The sequence below is a fragment of the Grammomys surdaster genome, unplaced genomic scaffold (genome assembly GCF_004785775.1).
Source record: "Grammomys surdaster isolate TR1022 unplaced genomic scaffold, NIH_TR_1.0 135, whole genome shotgun sequence".
Classification (NCBI taxonomy): Eukaryota; Metazoa; Chordata; class Mammalia; order Rodentia; family Muridae; genus Grammomys; species Grammomys surdaster.
Window position 1 is genome coordinate 5,791,606 of NW_021604593.1, and position 12,877 is coordinate 5,804,482.

At 39.5% G+C, this 12,877-nt stretch overlaps 1 pseudogene; it reads right to left on the reverse strand.

Annotated features, from left to right (window-relative positions):
• Positions 1–7,178: 7,178 nt before the first annotated feature.
• Positions 7,179–12,877, reverse strand: part of LOC114617190 — a 14,183-nt pseudogene continuing 8,484 nt past the window's right edge.

The window sequence follows — 12,877 nt, forward strand, 5'->3', positions numbered from 1 at the left end:
TCGATCCCTTTGCAAAGTAGATTCCTGTATCAGGAAAGACAGGTGTTAGACCTTCCTAGTTCATATATCACACTTAACTCAGGAAAGCATGCTTGAAACATACTTTACTATCAGGATTTAATACTTCAGACTTGCTGACACCTTTTTAAAATACAAAACATTGCTGTCAAACTGATAGTCTTGTTTTTAAATTTTTGAAATTTATTTAATATTTATATTTTGCCTATATGCACATTTATGCTACAGGTGTGTGCCTGGTGTCTGTAGAGGTTAAAAGGGATGGTTGTAGGCTACCAGGTAGGTTCTGGAAACTGAACCTGGGTCCTTTGCAAGAACAGTAAGTGCTCTTAACTGCCCAGTCATCTCTCTAGGCTCAAATAAATAAACTAATTGATTTACAAATGACTTTTAAAATTAAATTTCTAATTTTTGTCTTCTCAATTAAGAATCAATTTATTAAACAAGTGTTTTACAGGTTTCTTACAATGTGAAACTCTTTTCATACCTCCAACAAAAATGATATTCCTATTCTTATGACTGAAAAAGGACCTCTTAGATTCACTGTGTATACTTATGACTGAAAAAGGACCTCTTAGATTCACTGTGTATACTCGTGTTCTGTGCTTTCCGTGCCTGCAGCCTTTTTTTCAGAAGTTTAGGATAGGGTCAGAAAAAAAAGTCCACAAATGAGACCATTGATGTGCCTGAGCTCTGAGATCATAGATAAGGCAAATGTGAATATAGGACAGAACTGCATTCAGTTTTTTTCATGACTATTACTGTATGGAAACAAGTGAGCACACCTTCCACCGCCGACTTCTCCAAGTTAGTCCACCCATCATGTTGCAAAGGATTCTTTCCCTTTGATAAAATCACCATACCCATTATCTATCTATCTATCTATCTATCTATCTATCTATCTATCTATCTATCTACCTACCTACCATATATCATGTTTTTTTCCGTATCAACCAGTCTCCACTAAACTCGCAACTTCTATTTCCAGTCAAAGCTTTCCTTTGCCCTGCTCTACTTTCCCTTCCCAGATTTCCATTATTCACAGCTAATTAGATCACTAACATTAGCATCTCTCTCTAGTCCTCTCTGCTGAGGATTTGCTTTCATGCTATCTTACTTCCCTTGACTATTATTCTAAAGCATTGCTGATGGGCTTGCTAGTCTAAATCACTGCCCTGATTTTGATCATAATTAACAAGCATAAGACAAAAACCTGTGTCCGTGAATAAACTGATTGATTTAAAAATGACTTTTTCAATCTAATTTCTAATTTTCTATGGAACGTTGAACTGAAATTCTGCTACTTTTAACAAATATCCCGAGCCAAGATTTTCTGCAGCAATAATAATCCATTTAGATTTATTTGTTCTTTAAAGGCTAGATCCTGTTAAATCTAACATAATTTTCTGAATCTTTGTAGGGTATCAGCTCACATAGAAACATACAAAATTCCTGCAATGGAAATATATGGAAAACCATATTCCCCAAACAATAATTATAATAGAGTAGAATTTGTTTTTAAAGTAGACTATTAGGTTTTACATTTAAAGGAGACCTCTTAGAAGGCTCACGCATCTTTGTTTCTCAACCTTCTTTGAGTGGAGAAGGGAAACTGAATATACATTTAGAGCCCTTTATATATCATGTCCCGCACCACATTGAGCTATTTGTCTTAGTGTGCATCCTTTTCAGTGGTTCCAGATTCCTTCCCCTGCCTCTTGTAGTGTTAGTGATGACTCTGACCCATTTAATCATTTGGCTACTCTTCTGTCTTCACCTGTTTGGAAGGGATTCACCTCAGAAGGCACTAGTATAAGCTCAGAAAGGAAATGATAATGACAATGATGATAATGAAATTCTTGTAGGAATTTTTCAAGCAGTTCAAATTATTTTATTTCACAATTATTTTTTTCTATGTTTGTGCCATCTGATTTTATTATAGTGTGCATGTGCATGCTTGCGTGTGTGTGTGTGTATGTGTGTGTGTGTGTGTGTGTCTTAGTTAGATTAACTATTGTTATGATGAAAGTCTATGACCAAAAGCATCTTGGGAAGGAAAGGGTTTATTTCATTCACAGTTCCATATAACAGTTTATCATTAAAGGTATTATGGGCAGGAATTCACACTGTGCAGAAACCTGGAGGCAGGAGCCGATGCAGAGGCCATGGATGATGCTTCTTTCTTCTTCACTTTTTTTTAAAACAACGTATTTTTTTCCCAATCTGTTTTTATACCTTTTTAATTACATGCAAGTGCTAAGATCCGTTCTAGGTTGAGGGACTAGCAATACAATAGATGGAAATAGTCAAGGAACAAGCAAGACAATAAACACAAGTAGTTAAAGAACAAGCAAGGCAATAAACAAAGTTCAGACTGCTTTCTTATAGAGCCCAGGACCACCAGCCCGGAATTGTTCCACCACAATCTCCTATTGATCACGAAGAACATGCCTTACAGCTGCATCTTATGAAGCCTTTTCCTCAGTTGAGATTTCCTTCTCATTCATGACTCTAGCTTTTGTCAAGTTGATATGAAAGTAGCCAGTATAACCGACCCATTGTCAATTTGACAAGCAAATACATCAATTTCCTTTCCTTTCTCATTTATCCCCAGAATAGAATGTTAATATTTATATCACAATATGAAACAAAAATAACTTAAAAAGTCTCCCACAGTCCTTACAAATTCAAACACATTTAAGTTCTCTTTAAAATATCCTATTACTTTAAAAATCCAAAAATCTATTTTAAAAGTTAAAAGTCTTTCAGATGGTGGATTCTTACAAAGATCAAAATTAAGTTAAATACTTTCTTCAAGATGGAAGAGCTAGGGCACAGTCACAGTCTGAATGGTTTTGGACCCCATAAACTCATATGTTTGAATGCTTAGCCCATAGGGAGGTAACACTATTAGGAGATTTGTTCTTGTTAGAATAGGTGTGGCCTTTTGGAGGAACTATGTCACTGTTTGGGTGGACTTTGAGATCCTATGCTCAGACTCTACCCAATGTGGAATGAGTTCTTTCCTGGTTGCCTATGGATCAAGATACAGAACTGTTGGCTCTCCAGCACCATGTCTGCCTCCATGCTGCCATGCTGCATGCCATGACGACCAGCTCCAGTGAGATGTTTTCGTTTATAAAAGTTGCTTTGGTCATGGTGTCACTTCACAGCAATGGAAACCTTAACTAAGACAGCCAGCTACCCTGGATTACATGGTAAAGTTCTTGGTCAATGATGAAGAGGGCTTGTCTTAAAAAAATAAAGAAGACACGTGAAGACCAATATTTGAGGTTGACCTTTGAACTTCAGAACCATGAACCTGCACTCATAAGTATGAGAACTCTACAGATCAGAAACTTTTGGTTTGTTTGTTTGTATCATATGCTGGTCTGTGTACTGGACATTGTCTGTAGAGATCCACCAACTCTGGTCTGATTGAGTGGTCATTGGTTGGGATGCTACATGGAGTCAGTGGGAGAGCTCAGCTAGCCTGTGGGACACAGCAGTTCAGAGCTGAGGTTGGGGAGTGACCAGGGCAGATTAGTGCAGCTCCCAGCTGTGAAAGTTTTGGGAGAGAACATTCTTCCCCAATAGTGCTACAGTTCTTATATGACAGATGCTCTAAGATGATCTTTGATGTAGAAATTCTCACACCTTTATTCCTTTTGAACACGGTCTTATATCCATTTTGGGGATGGATTGGGATCTAAAAGCAGATGCTCTCGATTGACTTGGTCTGAGATGTTAGGGATCACTCATCTGCATGTGAAGGAACTTTAGGGTGCTGTAGTCATGGGACAGGGACCTGGTTGGGAGTAGGTGAAACGCCTATCATTCTTAGGTTTGAGGGTCTGGGGCTTCTGAACCCACTCAAACTTACCAAAGTTTCCTGATACAGTCCACTTCCCCACAAACATAGTCATCTATTTCTTTTCTATCTGCATTTTTCATTACATAATATTTTTATTGATTATTTTGGAATTTCATATCATGCAACCTTATCATACTTACCAATCCTCCTAAGTCTGCACCCTCCACCCTTGTGACCTGCCTACAAATAAGAGGAAGAGGAAGGGGAAGGAGGGGGAGAGGGATGGGGAGAGAGATGGAGAGGAGGAGAAGGAGAAGGAGGAGAAAGAGGAGAAGGAGGAGGAGGAGGAGGAGGAGAAGAAGAAGATGAAGAAGAAGAAGAAGGAGGAGGAGGAGGAGGAGGAGGAGGAGGAGGAGGAGGAGGAGGAGTTCAATTTTTTGTTGCCCATATACTCACTGTAGCATGGTCAAGCATCCAGTGGCCAGCCCCTAAAGAAAACTGTCTTTCCCCACTCATACCCCTTCCAGAAGTAATCAGTTGTGGAGAGCTACCTTTAACATCTTTATCACAGTCTTAAGAGTTCTTTTTAATGTCTGTCTACTCTGTCACTTATCTTGGGGTTGGTGTGGGGGTGGGAGTAGGGGTTGTCACAGAAGCCTTCTATGTCTCACTTTCTTAAGTATGTGCCTACAATCATATATATCACTGCAAAAGTAGCTTTCTTGCTCTTTCTTGCTCCAGTGATGGCAGGATCATGGACTTCCACATGGTTTCTGAAGTCAATACAGACCACAGACACTCACATGGTCTCAGGTGACAGTGTGTGCCGTGGACCTCAGCACAATCTCCAGTGGCAGTATAGATTATGGACATCAACACAGCCCTCTGCCACAGCACAGACCAGGAAAACCATCACAGCCCTCAGAGACAGCACAGGATGTATACCAGATCAGAAGTTTTATTCCAAACACTTAGGTATAACATCAGAACAGACTGTTGGAGGTGGAGTAGGTTTAGGAGTAATAGTAGGTGAAATCATGGGTTTTGCAGGGTCAAGTGCCATCAGTAGTCAGTACTTCCACTTCCACCAAGGTAGAGAAGAAGGAGCGGAGTGAGCAGAGACGGATAGAGCTCAGCTTGACTTGAGGCTCTGGTGCACGGTGACTATTGTCATTATATTCACATTGCTCTCCAGCTATGACAAACACATTTTGGGTCAATTCAAACTTCAGATCGATTATTCTAGTTTCTTCCTAACAAATCTCAGATCCCTGTAGTGCCTCTTGGCACAGTGACATAATATCTAACACGAACTATAAAGGCATCTTCTTTAGGGTCCCAAGATGGCATAAATATAGACTGTGGAAAAAAGTGAGTACATTGCAGAACATACCTAAATTCTATTGGTTGAGAAAATGGGAGGCCCACTCATGTACATGAGTTGTAAGACCTCAGCAAAAGAGAAGCATTGACTTATCCATCTTGTGGATGAGGTTCCTGAAGGGCTTGCACATTCTGGTACATTATCTACCACCACGCTGCAGTAGGTAATGGGGCATCTGAGAATAACTTTCTTTGTGTTTTGTTATATGCTCTCACAGAATTATGATGTAGAATTTGAGTTTCTCAGCCTCAGAAGCTTTGGATGCATTTCTAATCATCTGCAAACCTTCACTTTCTCATTATTAGGTGTAGGTGTTAGTCTTTGCTTAACACATGTGTAAGGGAGAACAAATTGAGAGGGTGCCTGCTGCTGCAGAATCTGGAGGAGGACAGGTATGAGCTGCATGTTTACTCTTCCAGGTCTGTGCCTAGTCATACTTTTTAGTTTCACTAAATCTTCCTGTCCCCATTAACTATACTCTCTTTCCCAAAGGTAAGAAAGACATGTTATTCAAAAGTAAAAGGGATTCTTTCTTAGAAGATTAATGATGGTCTTCTCATAACACTGCTAAGTTTTACTTTATTGTAAATTATAGTCTTCAGTGGTCCCCAGTACTTTATCCATTCAGCAAAATTTCTTTATAGGTAGAATGAGTTTGGAAAGATTAATATTTAATAGAGGCAAAATATAGCTTTTGGCCAATTCATATGATTTCCCACGGTTTCTATTTTTCAGCTGGGTTCCACAGTCTAACATATATATGTATATGTGTGTGTGTGCATGTGTGTGTGTATATATATACATGATTACACACACGCACACATACACGTACACATACAATTTTGGCTCTTTGTATAGATACAGTGAAATTTTCTATTTAGGTATTCTTCTGTTTAGAACTAATCAATTTCATTCTTGACCCATCAAAAATGAAAGTTTGCTATCTAATGTGTACTGATCCAGCACATATTTTATATTAAAAAATCAGGATTAGTAATTAGAATGCAGTTCATAAAGTTAATAGAGAACATTCTCATTATCTGGAAGTATAAGACATGTCTGATTGATGTTTTTATCCCCTCTGCTATCTCCTTCTGGACTAATTTCTGATTTGAGAAAACTCAATTTTCTTAGGAGTGTCATAGAAAAGGAGCTGTGTTCCACTATGTGGCATGCAGATTCAGTATTATAGTTCTTTTCCTGGCCCTGGGTGACTCACAGAAATGATTCATCAGAGATTCTTTAGTCTTTTTTTTTTTAAATAGAATTAAGTCTTTTATTGAGTACACATGATAATGGAAGATACACAAGCTTCATTCCCATCTGTTATTTTATCTGATACCGTTATTCAATTTTGATATTGCGTAAGATGTACCAACAACCATTTTATAACCAAATTGTCACCTTGTTTGGATGACCCTTTAAATGATGAAACTTATTAAAAGTTACAACAGTAACTGGCAGTTTAACAACACCAGGGTTTTTGAAGATAATGGCTTCTCCACCCAAGCAACCATAAATAAATTTCAAATGGAACTTGGCATCACCCTGAAGGAATTCTATCTTCTTACTGTGGGGGAAGTTTACCAAGATGGCAAGAGTAGACTAACTTCACATGGCACATTAAAAAAAAAGACACATTTATTCAGCATAATGATCCGACTATTACATTTAGCAATCAACAGAATGGGTGAAAAGGGTCTACAGTAAAACCTTTTGTTGGAATACTTTACACTTTTCACAGAACAGAAACTAAAATAACCTGTTAATACAATTAGTCACAAATACAGTCCTGGAGTTTTTGCCCACACACATGAGTATTGTCTAAAATATGTCTTCTTTGTAGCACCTAGGCCCTGCCACCACTGTGCTCGGCCGAATTCACAAATCTGTTGTAACCTGTGACTTCCCTGTCACTTCTCTGGCTTGCCTCTCCTGCTAAGCTTTGTTTCCTGGCTGTAATTAGAACCTCCTGCCACTGCCATAGCTACTGCTGCTGTTGAAATGCCCATAGCCACCTTAGTTTTGTGGTTTAGCAAAGTACTGGCCTCTGCCACCATAAGGGCCAGAGCTCCTGTCTCCAGTTTCCTCCCTTCATCGGCCCAAAATTTGAAGACTGATGTTGTAATTGCCTAAATCACTGTAGATTCCACCACCACCAAAATTGCTTCCGTCATTGCCAAATCCATTTTACCCATCCCCACTGCCACCATATCCACCACCAGCATGGCTGTCACCAAAGCCATTATGACCACTGAAGTTCCAAAATTTTCAATTGCCACCAAAACCGCCTCCACAACCACCACCAAAGTTTCGAGAACCACTCGATTTCTCTGGTTGGATGAAGCACTAGCCGTTTCTTGCTTCGACAGAGCCTTTCTTACATCACAGTTGTGGCCATTCACAGTATAGTTTAAGTTGCTAAATATCAATCTTATCCACAGAGTCATGGTCATCAAAGGTGACAAAAGGGAAGTTTTCTTCTATAATTTTGTTGAAGATATTTATTGGCCCTTTAAGTTGGGAATCTTCACTCTCATCTATACCTATTATCCTTAGGTTTGGTCTTCTCATTGTGTTCTGGATTTCCTGGATGTTTTGTGCTAAGAACTTTTTGTATTTTGTGTTTTCTTTGACAGTTGTGTCAATATTTTCTATGGTATCTTCTGCATTTGAGATTCTCTGTTCTATCTCTTGTAATCTGTTGGTGATGCTTGCATCTATGACTCCTGATTTTTTTCCTCGGTTTTCTATCTCCAGGATAGTCTCCCTTTGTGATTTCTTTATTGTTTCTACTTCCATTTTTAAGTCATGGATGGTTTTGTTCAATTCCTTCACCTGTTTGGTTGTGTTCTGTTGTAATTCTTTAAGGGATTTTTGTGTTTCCTCTTTAAGGGCTTCTACCTGTTTACCTGTGTTTTCCTCAAATTCTTTGAGAGTGTTATTTATGTCCTTAAAGTCCTCTATCATCATCATTAAAATTGATTTTAAACCCGAAGTTTGCTTTTCTGGTGATATGGGGAATTCAGGACTTTCTAGTGTGGGAAAACTAGGTTCTGATAATGCCAAGTACCCTGGGTTGCTGATGCTTATGTTCTTGCTCTTCCCTTTCGCCATCTGGATCTCTTTAGTGCTACCTGCCCCGTCTCTGACTGGAGCCTATTTTTCCTATTATCTTGGTTGTTTCAGAACTGTGTGGAGTGGGTGTTACTACTGGAGTTAGAGCTGGGGCCCAAGATCTGCTCAATGCTCGGGTGCAGACAGGAAGGAACCAGTGCTCCGGGCCAGGAGTGAATTCTTGGGTCCCCATTATTCCCTGTTTGGGGTGTTGATGTCTCCTTACCAGGTTACAGCTCTTGGGAGGCCCGCTTCCTCTGGAATTTGTGAGATTGGGTGCAGAGCTGCCATCCGAGATCTGCTCAGTGCTTGGGCCCAGATTGGAAGAACCAGTCATAATTTCTATCACTTCAAATTTCCCATACTGCTCAGAATAATCTCTTAGGTGATGTTCTTCAGTGTCTTCTTTAATACCACCAATAAAGATCTTTTTCACAGTTAAGTGGGGACTTAGTCTCTGAAAATAATGACACAGCTCTCTTAGGTTCCGCAACTCTTCCATCTACCTTGTGTGGTCTTGCATTCATGGTAGCATCCACTTCCTCCACAGTGGCATAGGTGACAAACCCAAAGCCCCTGGATCTCTTGGTGTTTAGATCTCTCATTACCACACAGTTGGCTAGTGTTCAAAATGGCTCCTCAGACTCTCATCACTTGTTTCTAAGCTCAGCCCTACGATGAAGAGCTTCCCCACAGCTGTTCTCGTGGCTCCTTGGGAGACTCTGACTTAGACCTGACGACAGAGAGATGAGAGCCTTCGGTGATGTTTGCAAAGGACAATATGTTAGAAAGTAGTTCGCAGCAACTTTTCCCAGCTGGAGATTTTTTGCTGAGCAGTGGTGGCGCATGCCTTTAATCCCAGCACTTGGGAGGCAGAGGCAGGCAGATTTCTGAGTTTGAGGCCAGCCTGGTCTACAGAGTGAGTTCCGGGACAGCCAGGGCTACACAGAGAAACCCTGTCTCGCAAAACAAAAAAACAAAACAAAACAAAAGAGTTTTGCATGAGTTTCAGTGTTTGGTAAGGTGATTTCTTGTCAGGCACCATTGCTGTCCAACAATTTGCTTGTATGTCACAAATGATATATCTCAATGACTTCCTACCCAGATACTTGCTGCTTTTCTAGTTGAGCTATATTTAAATCCAACTAACTTGTGAGTTGTAATGCATCCCAAGAGCAAGCTCAAAATTAGGAAAACAGTGGAACAAAATAGAATCTGGCATGCTGTCTAAATATAATTTGATTTGGAAACACAGATTATTTTTTCTCCTTTGAGACAAGGCTCAGGCTGACCTAAACGTGTGATCTTCCTGTTTCAGTGCTAGAATAGTACACTTACAGACATGTGGTACTTTGCTAACCTTAAAAAAACACAGGTTTTCAAAACAAAATTTAGGGAGGAAGGACAAAGCAGTTTGGTAATCAGTCATTATGATGAAGACTTAGGGACTTGACTTATGGTTTCCCAAAACTACTGAAAAAGTGAAGGTAACCCTGACATCTTCTCTTGTCTGTCTCTTTTAACATTCAAAAATGAGCAGATACAAATAAGCCATTTCCAAAACTCACCTCCATTATGGTGAGAGTGGTAAGTCACTGGTCTTCATAACACAAGATGCTGCATGAAGATGACATTAAAAAGACATCTGTTTAGCATTCTTCAGTCCCTCAGCAAGTTGACCTTCTGCTGTGCTATCAAACCAGCACCATACAGGATGCCCAATTCCTGCTCTTGGTACCAAGCCAGCACACAAATTCCCCATGTGGATTATCTCCTTCGAATGAACACTGTGGGACACAGGGTGATTGCTACAGAAAACATACACATGTTCACTATGCACTCAAAATGTCTGAGAAATGTTTTGAGAAAGATAATTTTTATAAAAAAAATCAGAAAATGTCTTTGAGTTATTTTCCATTTGCAAATGAGTAATCAAAATTTGGAATACTTTATATATCACGGTAAAAAAAAGCGTATTTTCCATTTAAAATTTTCTGTTTTCAACTCAAATTAAAATGTATTTTTCATCAGCATGTTATTTAGAAATGCTAATGAAGCTTCTAAATTAAAAACAGACCACTCATCTGTGGCATGCGCTCCATGAAGTGTGAGGTGGATTATTTTCCAGACTGTTTCTGTTCCACACAGGGCATTACACAAAACCAAGGCAGGACTTGCTATCACTGAGGTACAAGGTTGTCTTCAAAATGGAAGTGCTTTACCTTAAATTATTTCTATATCTTAGCCATTTTTACTCACTGCACTCTGTAAAAACTGAAAATGAATAATTTTGATTATTTTTAGTGAGTATTTTTTTTGCAAGAGAAAACAAAACCAACCAATCAGCCAATCAACCAACCAAAAATCTTCAAGAGAAGTCTAGTTAGGTCTATTCGTACATAATTTGGGTTCCTTATTGTGTATTTTTTCTTCTTTTCATTTGTTTTCTTTGTTAAAAACCAGAGAGACCAACACATAATTTTTTTTTCTTTTTGTGAAAATGTCCTGAAGTGACTGTGATTTAATGTTGAGTTTTACTGCAAAGCATTTGTCTCTGGCTGGAAGCAACAGGCTGTTTTCTTCAGTGGTATCAGCCTGAGCAGAGTCAGCTATGATTTCATAAGCCCTATTTCCCATATTGAAGACCTATTTCTAATTCCCAAACTCCCTTGCAGGGAAGCTCCCTGCAGGACTAACCAATCCCGAAATCACAACAGGAAGATCCAGTCCAACCCCCTCAGATCACATGTGCTCTTTGAGCTTCTTAGCAGACTTCACAACCCTGAGGTGGGAATCCTGAGGGCTCTTCTGGACATTGCTAGCTCAGTGAGAAACCCAGGTTGTTTTAGAGAGGCCTACTAATTCACCTATTCACACCTCATCCCATGGCCAAGTCTCCTGTTGTAAAACAAACCTGATTGGAGGAAACATTAAAATGTTAATACGTCTACTTCAGAGTCTTGAATATTTTCCTAAAATACTTAAAGAAGGAAAGTACAATACTAGGGATTTGGAATACAATACTGAGATGGAAATAAAACAAAGGTGAGAAGTTTGAAAGTATGCAATCTGTCTCCCCTACCCCTATCTATCTACCTATCTGTCTGTCTGTCTGTCTGTCTGTCTGTCTATCATCTATCTATCTATCTATCTATCTATGCGATTGCACAAACATGTGTATGTGTGTGTGTGTATGTATGTGCACATGCATGTGGACATGTTTGGAGGACAAGGCAAAGTATTGTCATTTGTGGAAAAAGGGACTCAGAATAAGTGTTTGAGGTTCACAAAGGTGACAGTTTATGCAGTGTGGGAACAACAGGCCAGAACTCTCCATCATCAACAATCAAGGTCTTCTGCAGTCTCCTCTGCAGTTTCTAGGTTGCAAATCATACCCTCGTTTTCCCAACTTGCACCTTTGTTGCCGTGTGCTCTGTTCTTTCCTGACTGGCCTTCACTTATCAGTGGATTTCAGATCTTTTGCTTTACGTTATTCTTGTGTTCTCATTGCTCACCACGGCCTTCCAATCAAATAGTCAATACTTTGTAACAGTCAAGAATACTGGTAAAGTGAATGTTCTTAGAGGCTCTCTGGAAGTAGACTTTAAAAAGGCAATAGTCATTTATTAAAATCTTCTGATCAAGGTATATCTATTTCTTAGAGAGGCTGTTCTAACTTCAGATTTCATGTAGAGCTGTGCAAAAGCTCCCTGCAGTTCTCAATTGTACTAAATATATTCACAGTGTTCTCTCAAATTAAGCTTCAGAGGGATGTATTGAAAACATGATCTTGGTACATGTTTCTCATTCTTATCTCTAAAATTTAAGAAAATTATTCTGTGAAAATCAAATAAAATTCTAGGGGGCTATTAGACATAAGCTAGTTCTCTGTTAGTTGAAGTTCCCAGTACAATTTAATTGGGTTCAATTTAATAATCATCTCTTTGAGTACTCAAGCTTGCATCCAGTACTAAGCCAAGCGTCATCAGGGTCTTTGAGGAATTATCTCTGGCCACACACTTAGCAAAATAAGGTTCAGTTATAAGCTAAGCTGTGGAAGGGAGATTTGAATGTGCATCACAGGGCGACAGGCACATGAAGAATATCTTATTTTAATGATTGTAACCAAGCAGGTTGAAGTTATCTAGATGAAGGCATGGCATCCTGGACGAGTCATCCTGAGGTGTCCACAAGTCTTCAGTGACATGAGAAACATCCTACTCATCACCATCCCACCACTGTAAGGGTATCACAACAACTCTGCAGACAAGGACCACAGAGAGAGGTTAGCAGTTCAGAGGGAAAGCATATGTCACAAGAGAAAACACTGATCTTAACCGAGGTCACTTGGCCTCCAAGAGATCAAAAAAGAATGAAGGAAAATAATTACCACTAACCTTTGAGACAAATAATTGGATTTTTCCTCCCTCCCTCCCTCCCTCCCTCCCTCCCTCCCTCCCTCCCTCCCTCCCTCCCCCTCCCTCCCTCCTTCCCTCCTTCCCTCTTCCTCCCTTTTCCTCCCCCTTCCTCCCTCTTCCTCTTCC